Below are 13,990 nucleotides of genomic sequence, written 5' to 3'. Positions count from 1 at the left end.
TTGAACAGCAAATTGGGATTCCATCCAGACCTATTCACTTACAAATCTTTCTGTTGTTTCTCTACACCAGGGATGTGTATTACTATGTCATCCATACAGGAGTCTGCCCAGTGGCCAAATGATGGTATGTTTGTACAATTCTCTTCTGTGAATGATTTGTACTCCATGCCAACTACCTTACTTTACCTGCTGATAGTCCATAGATTGTCAAATACAAAGACAGCAATATATTGGTCAAAGATTTATCCATCTCTCTAATGCCTACATTCATCAAAATAATGCACACAATTTTTATAAGAAATATTTACAAAATTATGACAATTAAAAAAGGGTATTGCAAAATGCATGATAAAACATCTTTTCATAGTACCATTCCAAACAAGAGCTTATTCCTGTAATCAGCAAAATGTTGAGATGGAACATGGCATCGTCATTGGTCACAGATATAATAAAAGTCCACATGAACCTGTGTGTATGTGAGAGTAAGGCTTTAACTACTACAATACTAGTACTATGACATGTATTCAGGTTTTAACACCTCCAATTTTTTCTCACAACTAGAAACTGATAGAAATATGTGGTTTATCTTAAAACACATATGTACTGGTGATGTTTGACACCTCACATGGTTTGCAGAGATATAGATGTAGATGGCAATGCTGTACGACACACAACTCAATCAGCAGTGGCGAGAGTGAGAACTGTTTTGGTTGCTTTATGTTGTGATGTTTTCAGTGCTACTGTGTAATAGCATGTAATAATTCATTTTCTCCATTTGCGTGGTGTGACACTGATTGAAATTCATCACTAGTTAAATGAGGCATGTTGTGATGGTGTCATGGATATGTCTAATGTGTGGTTGTGGCTGCAACAGTTCAAAGAAGGGTAAATGTCACGTGACAACAAACCAAGATGATCACGGTCTCACACCAAATGGTCCGATGACATGTGCGAATGAGTGGAGAATGTTGTTTTGGAAGACTGCCAAATGAGTGTGGAACACATTGCCTCCAAAGTTGGAATTTCCATGGTATCTGCGCACACAACCCTGCATGAAGACCTGAAAATGCGAAAAGTGTCCTTCAAGAGTGTATGTCGAATCCTGATGGGTTACCACAAGGATGCACGTGGTGCCAAGCAATGTTGATGTATGTTGGTGGCCTGAATGGGACTTTTTCATTGATTGTGACTTTGGATGAGACATGAATGCTGTTTTTCAATCCCGAAATGAAGCGCCATTGAGATCAGTGGAAGGACATATACTCATCACACCCAAAAAGCTACAGGCTAGTGCCAGTGCTGAAAAAATGATGGTAGCTAGCTGAGACAGCAAAGGCGACAGTGATCCTTACTCATTGTGTTCCAAAGGGATTACAGTGACAGGAGCATCCTACCAAGGTATTCTGAAGAACAAGCTCCTTACAGCATTGCATGAAAAACCACTGGAAAAGTCTGCATTTGTGATCTTTCGCCAAGACAACATATCAGCCTATCAAGGGAATGCTATGCTGCAGTTTCTTCATCACAACAACTTTGAAATGATATCTCATGCTCCCTACTCACCTGATTAATGTTGGTGACTGTTGTCTGTTTCCGACATTGAAAGCCTCTTTCTGTGATCACACATTCACTTGCAGTGCTGCCATTGAACCAGCAATTTTCCAATGGTCAACTAAGACTCCCAAAGAAGCCTTTCCAATGCCCATGGAATCGGACACTGTCATTGTAAAAAATGAATGTGGCTGTAAGGAAATTACATCGAGAAGTGACACAAGCTTCATAATTTTCGTATGATTAGTTAATGAGAAAAAAGTCAGAGGAGTTACAACTTGAATGATCTGGTATTAAGCTGATTCTGCTACCGTTACATTTTGGTACACAGCAGCATTTAGACCGATAGTGTAGCATGTGTGCTGCATTTGGCATTGCCTGAGAGTCCTGAAAAGCTGCACCCCCATTGTGCGTAATGTGTCTAGCTTGTCCTCACTTAGGAGTCAACGTTGGAAAGTGAGGTGTCCATGGGTCTCTGGGCAGAAAAAAATGTCACTGTTCCCATTAGCCTAAACAACAATCACACACAAAGTGTTGTCTGTTGCTGAGTATAGGTGTATACCTGAGCCACCATTAATTATATTGTATGCTGGAACTGTGGCCAGTTTCTCTCAAAAGTATGGAAAAGTGTACAGGATTCCATTTCTTGTTACAGGAAACTGTGCAGTTAGGTGAGTAATGGAGCTAGGCAAGAAATTAGCTACCATAGAGAAGGAAGTCCACTTTTCACTTGGCGTGGTGGAGTGGTCTCGTCTGAGGTCCATGGAGGCTCTGTTGGCAGCTATTGAATGCCCTGGGTACATTTGGTTACATTTTGTTTCTTCAGATTGGCACCAATGATGACTGTCACCTAGGTTCAGAAGATGTACTCAGTTTATTTAGACAGTGGCTCCAGCTGGAGGTAACTATCCTGTACAATGCCCCATTTTATAGTGGTACTTCACTCTCACTGCCTACCAAATAATCATACTAGGAAAACAAGAATATTTCCGAATCCTTAATGAGCAAGCAAAGTACTTTGACCAAGGAAATGAGAAGTCAATTGTTCATTTCATGCATTAAATTACCTCTTTTCCACAAAGCAGTGTTGCCTGGAGTTTGGAGCAGTTGATCCTAAGGAGCCATTGGTTACATTAGGAGGTAAACTGATTTAGGTGGATTTGGAGGAATCATTAGGATTTCTGGAGCGTAAAATAGAGGGCAAAGAAAGCGGTGTTATCAGCATACTGAAGGAGGTGTGTGGGAGGTAAAAGAGAGAGGAAAGAATGCAACCTGGGGGCATCTAGTAGTACGGTGGAAGATATGGCAAACTGAATCGTTAACAATGACTTGGGATGGGCGACTGGAGAAGAAGGAACAATAAGGCAGACATAGTTGACGGGAAATGCATAGGTCTGGAGTTTTAAAAGGAGTCCGGAATACCATACATGTTCATATGCTTTCTCCTGGTCAAGGATAACAAAGATGGCAGATTTGTTGAGCTGTTGGGATGGGAGATGGGAGAGGTTCAGGAGCTGATCATCATCAGAGAAGGAGCGACAGAAGCAACACTGAGTAATAGGAAGCAGATGGTGGTGGATGCATCAGGAGAGGAAGGATTAAAAGACCTTGCTAAACACTGAGGTGAGGCAGGTGGGAGGTATGAGAGGGGTCTTTGTTAGGTTTGACGAAATGTAGGACTTTGAGAGTTTTCCATGGGTTGGGACAGTAGCCTGTTGAGAGGATAGTGATTATCTGAACTGAAAGGGTGATGAGAATGGAGATTAGGCATTCTTTGTGATGATGATAGATAATATGACCGACTACAGGATGTGTCGCATTTTCTGTGAAGTATTTGTTTTTATGTCATGTGCTGTGATTCTGTTTCTGATATGTTGTTCAACCACAGGAAGCTGAGAGCAGTGGGTAGGATAGGGTATCTGTGTGCTCGTTGATGATAGGGAATTGGGAATAGTCAAAGTGTGGGTCCTCAGGAATGGTGAAGATGTCAGAGAGATAGAATGCAGACTTACTGGCTTTGTTCAGGTCGTCACGTAAGGGATGGTTGTTGTGGAAGGATCAGGGAGTGAGGGATGGGATGGGCGCCACAAAGTCTGTGGAATACTTTATAGTGCTTCGAAAAGTTAACTGGGAGTGTGTTGCACTGACTCCAGTGTATGTCTGCTGGTGGTGTGTGGGTATATACCAGTCACAAGTCCGTTAGAAGAACTTGGGGGGCTGTAGGAATGAAAAAAAAAACCTTAGACAAGTTACGATTAGATGATCATTTAAGATGGGAAAAACATTTTGAACTATTGAACAAAAGTCGAAGTAAGCATGTTTAACAATGAAGCTGTACTATGTGCTTACTACCCAAATTTGCATTGCCTGTTATGGTATCGTCTTTAGTAAAACAAGTATTGCATAACAACCATCTGAAGTTCAAAAACGAGCAATAAGAATAATGAAATGGATTACTGTTGCACACCATGAAGGAACATTTACAAATACCTTATATTTTATCTCTTCCATGAATGTGCACACATGAACGTGTCTGTTGCCTTTGCTCACATAGGGAATTGTCAGCATTAAACAGGCAAGTTCACAGTTATGAAACTAGACATAAGAATGATTTTCGAAGAGACGTATGTAGCGAGGCCCTATGTTAGAAAACTATGCGATATAAACATAAAATGATCTTCAGTGCACTGTGGGCAGAAGAAAGGAATGTAAGAAAAGAATACAGATGATGCACAAAGAATATTTCTACTGCTGCGTGTCTGTTTTGATTGTTCGGGCAGCTGGGAATCCAGAAAGCAACTGAAGTGAGCCTGGCGAAGAGTATTAACTGTAACTGAGTGAGATAAATTACTTGTATGAGGTGGCGTTAGTGGTGGAATGTCATTGTTTTGTGCGTGTGTGTGTGTCTTGAATTCGGTGAAATGATACCTTTTTCTAGGTGAATGGTCCACTTACCTACGTTATTGTACAAAACTATAAATAAATATCATTATTACTAGGTGCTACGTGCACGTAAAAATAACAGACAGTATATTTACATCTGATGTGGCAGTGCTGCGCGCGACAGCATGCTCTCTTTCTCTCTCTAGTAGTCAGTTCAATATCTTAACCCAGATCTGTTACCAACAGAACCGAACTTTTCATCAGTTAATAGACAGTTTGGTAAAAAATAATGGTATTGAATGCCCATTCAAATACTACGCAGGTCATCACTTTTGGGCTCTGATATTTCGTAATTACAACTGCACAGCACGCCGTGAAGAATTAACACCCTCCGAAAGAAAGTTTCAGTCCTCACTAAAATTTTTGTAGACATCATCCGCTAGTGATCATATACTTTTACCGATAAATAAAATTGTCGAAAGGATCATTAATACTCAGTCGTAACGAAAATATCTAGAGTTCCATCCTATGTAATCTCTCGCCACAAGAGAAGACTGTAGACTCCCCTCTACTCACGCGCGCAATTCCTCTGCCGGTACAAAAGCATGCAAAAGATCACTTCTCTAGTTGGCCGAATAACACAGTAGCCAATGAACTTCATATTTCGATTCACATGATGCGGTACTCTCCCTCTTTGGGCCAATTCCATTTACATGAAACTACAAAAAAAAAAAAAAGAAAAACACACACACATTTCCAAAACGCAAATATAAGCAAACCAACTCCTTCTTTAATGTGTAGTCTGAAGGACTGAAGAAACTTTTATTTTTCTAAAATATCGAAAACAGGTTACTTTACAATCATCATTTTACCCCATGTATGTCACTCAAATCAGGGAAGCAAAAGTCTTTATTCACATACTCCCACAAACTTAATTAGTAGTAGTAGTAGTAGTAGTAGTAGTAGTTCATTTATCCAGCGACAATATACATTGTATAGATTTCGTCAAAGAACATAGTATAACAAAAATAAGATAAGGGTGAACAGTTCCCTACATAATACTACAGTTCATTGTAGCCATCACAATATTTCTGGGCAATATAACTTTGATTACTGTAAAAATATAACAGTATGAGAAGGATCATTTACATGAAATACATTGCAAGTAAATAATTGAATTAACACTTTTGTTCAGAAATATTAACATTGATGCTGTAGCAAGCATTTGATTTATGACACTATTAACATATAGTAAATGAATGTTGTTACTTGCTACAAGGTTACTGAAGATATTCATTTACACTATAATAGCAGTTGGCCATTAATAATTTAAATATTGCTTCCTTGAATGTAAATAATGTTTTTATTTCTTTTAGCTGAGTTGGAAGTTTGTTGTACAAAATAGTACCCTGAATGTAGTTTGTTTTGTGTAAAAGCCTTGTTTACTCTTTTTATGTGGATGTCATTGCACAGTCTTGTATTGTACAAATGAAGATCTGAGTTGGTTTTCTAATTATCAAAGTGCATTTTCATATTAACAACACTTTTTTTATATACTGGCATGGTAAGGGTAGAATATTTAGGTGTTGAAATAACTGTTTGGAAGGTGTTAGCCTTTTACTGTTTGAAGTTATTCGAACAGCTCGTTTTTGTAAAGTGAAGACGGTTTTCATGTTTGCCTTATTATGACCCTAGAGGGTTAGGCCATAGGTGATAACAGAATGGATGTAAGCGAAGTAGACAGTTCTGCTACACTCTCTACTAGACACAGTACTAATTATGCGTAATGCAAAACAAGCATTCACAGTTTCAATGATACATACTTCACATAATTGCCGCGTTAATTTCCTCATTTTTATAGACAACGAAACGAATGAATATACACTGGGCAACAGAATTAAAGGATCATTTTTTCTAAACCCCGTAATTGTCTCCCATTGCGAGGCATAAGCTCGATATTAGCCTCAAAGGTGCCTACAAAACTCCTGTGCAATGATACAAAACGGAGGCACCGCGCGACGACACCTGTGCTGTGTTTAATTCTCTTTCTTATGTGTTGTTCAAGTACCGGAAGCTGAGAGCCATGGATGGGACAGCGATATATGTGCGTTCGTGGACAGTAGCGAATTGGGAGTAGTCAAAGCGAGGGTCTTCAGGGATGGAGATGATGTCGGAGAGATAGGGTGTCTTGTTACTGGTTTTGCTCAGGTCGTCACGTAAGGGATGGTTGATGTGAAAGATCGAGCACTGACGTATTTCGGTGGAATGCTTTCCAATATTTGGAAGAGTTACTGGGAGTGTTGCATTGAGTCTGGTGCATGTCTGGCGCCAGTCCCAGTTTTTTTGGCACTGAGTAAATTTGTAATGTGTCGCTGTATTTGCCGGTGGCGTGTGAGTGTATCCCGGTCAGGAGTCCGCAGGAAGGGGCGATGTAAGAGATGACAGCAGAGATGCTACTAAAATGTAGACTTTCACGGCCGGAAATATCATGTCCATCATAATTATCCGGGCTGTTATGCCGTGGTCGGTTTATGAATTCTGTGTCGATTCCCAACGTTTCGTCTCCGACTGCGGGAGACATCTTCAAGGAGGTCCGTAGCTCGATGGAAGGTCCAACACACCCACTGGCTCGCTACTGACTGCCGCTAAATTCCGTGTCCGCGCGCTCCCACGCCGCGGCGTGACGTCACGTGGTTTGAAAACGTCAGTGCAATTGGCCGCTGTCCGTCGCCGTCGATCCCATGCAGCTGTGGTGATGTTTATGTGGGTACCACTAAAAGAACGGTTTCTAAACGTTTGGAAGAGCACAAGGGAAATTGTAGAAGAGGAGAAACGGAACGATCAGCTGTTGCGGAGCATGCTTTCCAGCCAGAGAACCACAATATTCGTTTCGAGGAGACGCAGGTACTAGCGGCCACAAGCGGATATTACGAAAGGCTCTACAGGGAGGCAATCGAAATCGCTAAACACCCAAATAATTTCAACCGAAAGGAGGAGGGCGTGAGATTAAACGGTATATGGATGCCGGTGTTAAAGAAGATGTGTACCACCCGTCCACTACTGGGTGATGGCAAAGGCGATCGACGGCGACGGACAGCGGCCAATTGCACTGACGTTTTCAAAACACGTGACGTCACGCCGCGGCGTGGGAGTGCGCGGACACGGAATTTAGTGTCTCCCGCAGTCGGAGACGAAACGTTGGGAATCGACACAGAATTCATCAACCGACCACGGCATAACAGCCCGGATAATTATAATGGACAGCAGAGATGCTGTGTTGCTGGCTATAAAGCGCTGCTCCAGGCACTGATATGCCGGCAAGAGGGGCATATCCTCACGGTGGCTCTTGTAGTTGCGACATCGGCGCCCGCAGGTATTGCAGCGCCGTCTAGCGGCTGTTATCGATTTCCTTACCTTCTGGCCTACAAACTCACAGGGCCGGGATACGAGACTAGCCATTGCCTTTCATGTTTCACTCGCCAATAGAGGGAGGGTAAAGCGACTGTCCATAAGCCTCCGTACGAAATTCTTCCATCTTTTAATTGTGGTCCTTGCGCGAAATGTACGTCCGCGGCAGTAAACTTGTTCTGCAGTCGGCCTCAAATGCAGGTTCTCTAAACTTTCTCAATAGTGTCTCATGAAAAGAGGGTCGCCTTTCCTCCAGGGACTCCCATTTGAATTCACGAAGCATCTCCGTAATACTTGCGTGCTGATCGAACACACCGGTAACAAATCTGACAGCATGCCTCTGAACTGCTTCGATGTATTCTTTAACCAGACCTGGTGGGGATCCCAAACACTAGAACAGAACTCGAACATGAGTTGCACTAGCGTTCTTTACGCCGTTCATAGGTGAGCTACACTTTTGGAAAATTCTCCCAATAAAAAACGAGGCCGAGTATTCATATCGCTTTGCAACATTACGCCTAGATATTTCATAGATGTGGTCGACAATTCACTTGATAGATGCCTTCTGGGCAAGATTTTCACTGTGGTACGACAGTAGAAGTTGTACGCTTCACGCATTTATTTTCTTACGGATGCACAGGTTTCACTTACTAGCCTCTGGATACACGTTGTCTTGAGGAGACATGTTTCAAAGAAATATCATTTTAGAGGCACATTTCCGCAACACTGAATTTTTTTCAACGACAACCTTCTCGCCGTGGAAAGTGCTGTTTATTATAACACATGATTTCATTTTCGACATTTGAGTCATTTTTAAGTGGTTAATGTGCTGAAAACACAGAAGAGTCAACATTAGTGAAACAAGTAAAATGTTATGATATGTGCACAGTCCATAGGGAAAACGTAAAAAAAAAGAGAGAGAGAGAGAGAGAGACTGCGGACCCAAGCAAACACAACTGTGTGAAGTAACACTTCTTTTACTCAACGGCAGAGTCCCAGAACCATACAGTAGCTTAGCTATGTCTTTTGTTAAATGCGGAGGAGCCATAGAGAACAGAGATTGTAGTGAAATTTTCTGAAAGATGTAAACAAAAAGAGGTTCGATTACGGTTCAGTAATAAAGCTAAATTATTTTCAAAATCGTCTTTCATATTACTGTTTCGGTAGACATATTTATTACACAAATAACCAATAATTAAGTAAAATTTTCAAAATAGATAATTAGCGCGTGACGCCATGCGGTGGAAACTACAGATGATGAAAATCAAGTATGCGCAACGTGTCTAAAATCCTCGTGCACGGCACGAATGATGATTCGACCGAGTGATCGCCTTGCTTGTCATAACGTTTCGTCAGTTAGTCCTTCTTTCTTGGTGGTATCCCATATAAGGTCATTACACAAAGTTCAAATAAATCAGTGGCTCATCTAACTGGTGCACTGAATGTATCATTTAGTACAGGAATATTCCCAACAAACCTAAAACAGTCAAAAGTAATGAAACTTCACATAAAGGTTTGTTTCCTTAAAAAAATTATGGAAAGATTAACGCATCAAATGCAAGTGATGACTGTTATAGCCAAAGCTGAATTGAACTGTGGGCTGTTACTAGATCTACCTAAACTCTCTGGTCTGATCAACCATGATCTGCTGCTTAGGAACTTTATAAATATGGTACTCATGGACTTGTCGACAACTATTTTCAGTGCTATCTTCCTGACAGGCAACAAATGGTAGAGCTACATCATGAAAATAAAAGTAAAATTTCACATAAAGAATTCAGGAATGTTACCTATGAACTACCTCAAGGCCCTGTCTTACGCCTTTGTTACTCCTAATTTTTATAAATGATCCACCATATCACTTTTCAGCAGCAGAATTGTTGTTTACTGATGGTGACAAGCTTCTATATTAACGTGTACAAAAAGCTAATTCGCAGCAGAAGATCTCTGTGCCATAGTAACTGAAGGTCGTAAACGGGAAGAACACAGTTTGGATGAGCTTTAGAGGCATAGGAACAAAAGATAGAAGTAATATAATCCAAGAATTTTAGGGCTGTGGAACTGAAAAAACACCATACACGAAGTTACGGTTAGATGATCATTTAAGATGGGAAAAAAATTTTGAACTATTGAACAAACGTCGGGAAAAGAAGGCTTAACAATGAGGCAGTACTATGTGTTTACTACCCAAATTTTCACTGCCTGTTATGGTATCGTGTTCAGTAATACAAGTATCCCATAACAACCATGTAAAATTCAAAAACCAGCAATAAGAACAATGAAATGGATAACCAACAGAAAATCTTGGGAGACATTTATAAAGAACTTAAAATTTATCTCTTACATGATTGTACACATACGAACGTGCCTGTTACTTTCACTCACATAGTGAACTGTCAGCATTAAACAGGTACGTTTATAGCTGTGAAACAAGACGTAGGAATGATTTTCGAAGAGATGTATGTAACAAGGCTCTATATTAGAAAAGTATGTGTTATAAACCTAAAATAATCTTCAGTGCATTGCGTGCAGAAGAAAAAGAATGTAAGGAAAGAATACATGTGATGTATGAAGAATACTTCTGCTGCTGCATCTCTGTTTTGGAAATACCCGAATGGGACATAGATCAGTAAATGTACATGTACAGGCAAACAAATGATTACACTTCCAAAAAATTTGGATGATTCATTCAAGAGAAAGAGCTTCACAAATTGAGCAAGTCAGTAATGTGTTGGTCAAACTCTGGCACTTACGCAAGCAGTTATTTGGCTTGGCATTAACTGATAGAATTATTGGATGTCCTCATGAGAGATATCGGGCTGAATTCGGTCCAATTGGCGCCTAAGGTCGTCAAAGCACTCGTTGGAGGGTCCTGCTCATAATGCTCCCAACACTCTCCATTGGGGTTGGGGGGGGGGGGCGGGAGATCGAGAGACCTTGCTAGACGAGATAGGCTTTGTCAAGCACAAATACAATCAGTAGAAACTCAAACTCTCCCCACGTGTGGACGAGTATTATCTTGCTGAAATATAAGCCCAGGATGACTTGCTACGAATGGCAACAAAACGGGGCATAGAATATCGTCAACGTATCGCTGTGCTGTAAGAGTGCTGCAGATGACAACCAAAGAAGTCCAGCTGTGAAAAGAAATGGCAACCCAGAACATAACTCTGGTTGTCAGACCATATGGTGGGCATCCCATCGCTTTCCAGGACGTCTCCAGACACGTCCTCGGCCTAGAGTCTCATTGATTTAATTAGAATTGCCTTCAGCGACGAATTCCACTTCCAACTGAGCCCCGGTGACCACCAAATATGTGTCTAGAGACGCCCTCGACAGTGGTGGGATACCAACCTGACTGTCACCCGCTGTACACCTTGACAACCAGGAGTGATGGTGACGAAAGGGGTCCTGCAATGAAAATAAATGGCACCGCAGACCATCACTCCTGGTTTCTGGGCCGTATGGCGGGCGAAGTCAGGTTGGTATCCCACTGCTGTCCAGGATGTCTCCAGGTACGTCCTCAGCCTGGAATCTCATTGACTGAAGTAAAAATGAAAATGAGCGTTTCGCGTCATTGGCCGGGAGGCCCCTTACGGGGCAGGTGCAAGTCTTATTACATTCGACGGCACATTGGGCGACCTGCGCGCCAGATGGGGATGAAATGATGAAGACAACACAACACCCAGTCCCTGAGTGGAGAAAATCCCAACCTAGCTGGGAATCGAACCTGGGCCCCTTAAGACGGCAATCCACCACGCCGATCATTCAGCTATCGGGGCGGACATTGACTGAAGTAGAATTGTCTTCAGTGATGAGCTCAGCTTCGAAATGAGCCGCAATGACTAGCCCATCTGGAGGCGCCCCAGACTGCATTGGGAAGCCAACCTGACTGTCGTCCACTATACGGCCTGACAACCAGGAGTGATGGTATGGGGTACCATTTCTTTTCATAGCAGGACCCGTTTAGTTGTCAGCCCTGACACCCTTACAGGTCAGCGGTACGTCGGCGCTACTCTACGCCCCGTTTTGTTGCCATTCAAGGCAAGCCATCCTGGGCTTACATTTCAGCAACGTACTTCCCACCTGAACACAGCGAGAGTTTCTGCTGTTTGTCATCGAGCTTGACTAACCCTACCTTGCCAGAAAGGTCGCTGGATACCGCCCCAATTGAGAACTTTTGGAGCATTATGAGCAGAAACCTCTAACCATCTTGGGATTTTCTGACGATCTGATGCTCCAGTTGGACGTAATTTGACACAATAGCTCTCATGAGCACATCCAAGAACTATATCATTAATGCCAAGCCAAATAAGGGTCTCAAGGGTCTGAAGTCTTCTGAAGTGATTTCAGGTGTGCCGCAGGGGAGTGTCGTAGGACCGTTGCTATTCACAATATACATAAATGACCTTGTGGATGACATCGGAAGTTCACTGAGGCTTTTTGCGGATGATGCTGTGGTATATCGAGAGGTTGTAAAAATGGAAAATTGTACTGAAATGCAGGAGGATCTGCAGCGAATTGACTCATGGTGCAGGGAATGGCAATTGACTCTCAATGTTGACAAGTGTAATGTCCTGCGAATACATAGAAAGAAAGATCCCTTATCATTTAGCTACAATATAGCAGGTCAGCAACTGGAAGCAGTTAATACCATAAATTATCTGGCAGTACGCATTAGGAGTGATTTAAAATGGAATGATCATATAAAGTTGGTCGTTGGTAAAGCAGATGCCAGACTGAGATTCATTGGAAGAATCCTAAGGAAATACAATCCGAAAACAAAGGAAGTAGGTTACAGTACACTTGTTCGCCCACTGCTTGAATATTGCTCACCAGTGTGGGATCCGTACCAGATAGGGTTGATAGAAGATCCAACAGAGAGCAGCGCGCTTCGTTACATGATCATTTACTAATCGCGAAAGCGTTACGGAGATGATAGATAAACTCCAGTGGAAGACTCTGCAGGAGAGACGCTCAGTAGCTCGGTACGGGATTTTGTTGAAGTTTCGAGAACATACCTTCACCGAGGAATCAAGCATTATATTACTCCCTCCAACGTATATCTCGCGAAGAGACCATGAGGATAAAATCAGATAGATTAGAGCCCACACAGAGGCATACCGACAATCTTTCTTTCCGCGAGCAATACAAGACTGGAATAGAAGAGAGAACCGATAGAGGTACTCAAGGTACCCTCCGCCACACACCGTCAGGTCGCTTGCGGAGTATGGATGTAGATGTAGATGTAGACTGAAATAACTTCAGAATATTGATTCCAATGCTATTAACTTACAGGTGTGAATGTGGTTTTTCGATGGAAGTAATAAAGAAAGCAATTGAAGAACCGAATAAAATTGGAGCATGATTTATGATAGTCAGTGGCTGTGTTGAAACGAATAATAAAAAAGAATAGTACAAACAGTATGCACTCTGCCACTGACTGTATTTCATAGGTTGGAGACCTGAATGTTATTTAACTGTCTGTTAATTAAATATTACTTACTTATGGTCATTTCAGAAATAGGAATTTCACGAAAGCATTTACCTCTAACCTTACTCACAGGGAAGGAACACAGATCGTGATTTGCAGCGTTTTTCCTGGGACCGATCGTGGTTCTCTGATTGGGTGGAGCGGTTATGCGAAAGGTTCAGACACTTCTGTAATGAAACAAGAGAGGATGACTTTGAACTGCGCTATCCGATGATGAAAAGTAAAGTAGTCCTCTCCAAATACGTCAGGTGTACGCTCCACACAGGAAATGAATACATAGGTAGCACACCGAAACCTGAAATTGTTTCACTCATGTAATAGCATGCCATACAATAAACTTACTGAATAGAATTACTGCTGCGGTATGATGTATGAGACAAATCTTTATTGAAAGCATATTCATGCTTCTTATCGCCGAGAAAAGTGAGTAGACACTTTGCTAGTGTTGGCCTTTTTTTACATAAAAGTAACTCAAAGGAGCAAAATTACAGTAAGTGAAACATGACTTAGAAATGTCGATGGTATGAAGAGTAACCGCAGTTGGACAAGATGGCTGTCTTGAGCGTTGGAAACAAATCGCGTTGTACTTCGACGAACTCAGTTTCTATCTAGGCTGCAGACCACTTTTTATCAAATGTGTTTTATCTCCACAGG

The sequence above is a fragment of the Schistocerca piceifrons genome, chromosome 3 (assembly GCF_021461385.2).
Source record: "Schistocerca piceifrons isolate TAMUIC-IGC-003096 chromosome 3, iqSchPice1.1, whole genome shotgun sequence".
Classification (NCBI taxonomy): domain Eukaryota; kingdom Metazoa; phylum Arthropoda; class Insecta; order Orthoptera; family Acrididae; genus Schistocerca; species Schistocerca piceifrons.
Note: the sequence above shows the minus strand (reverse complement) of the source record.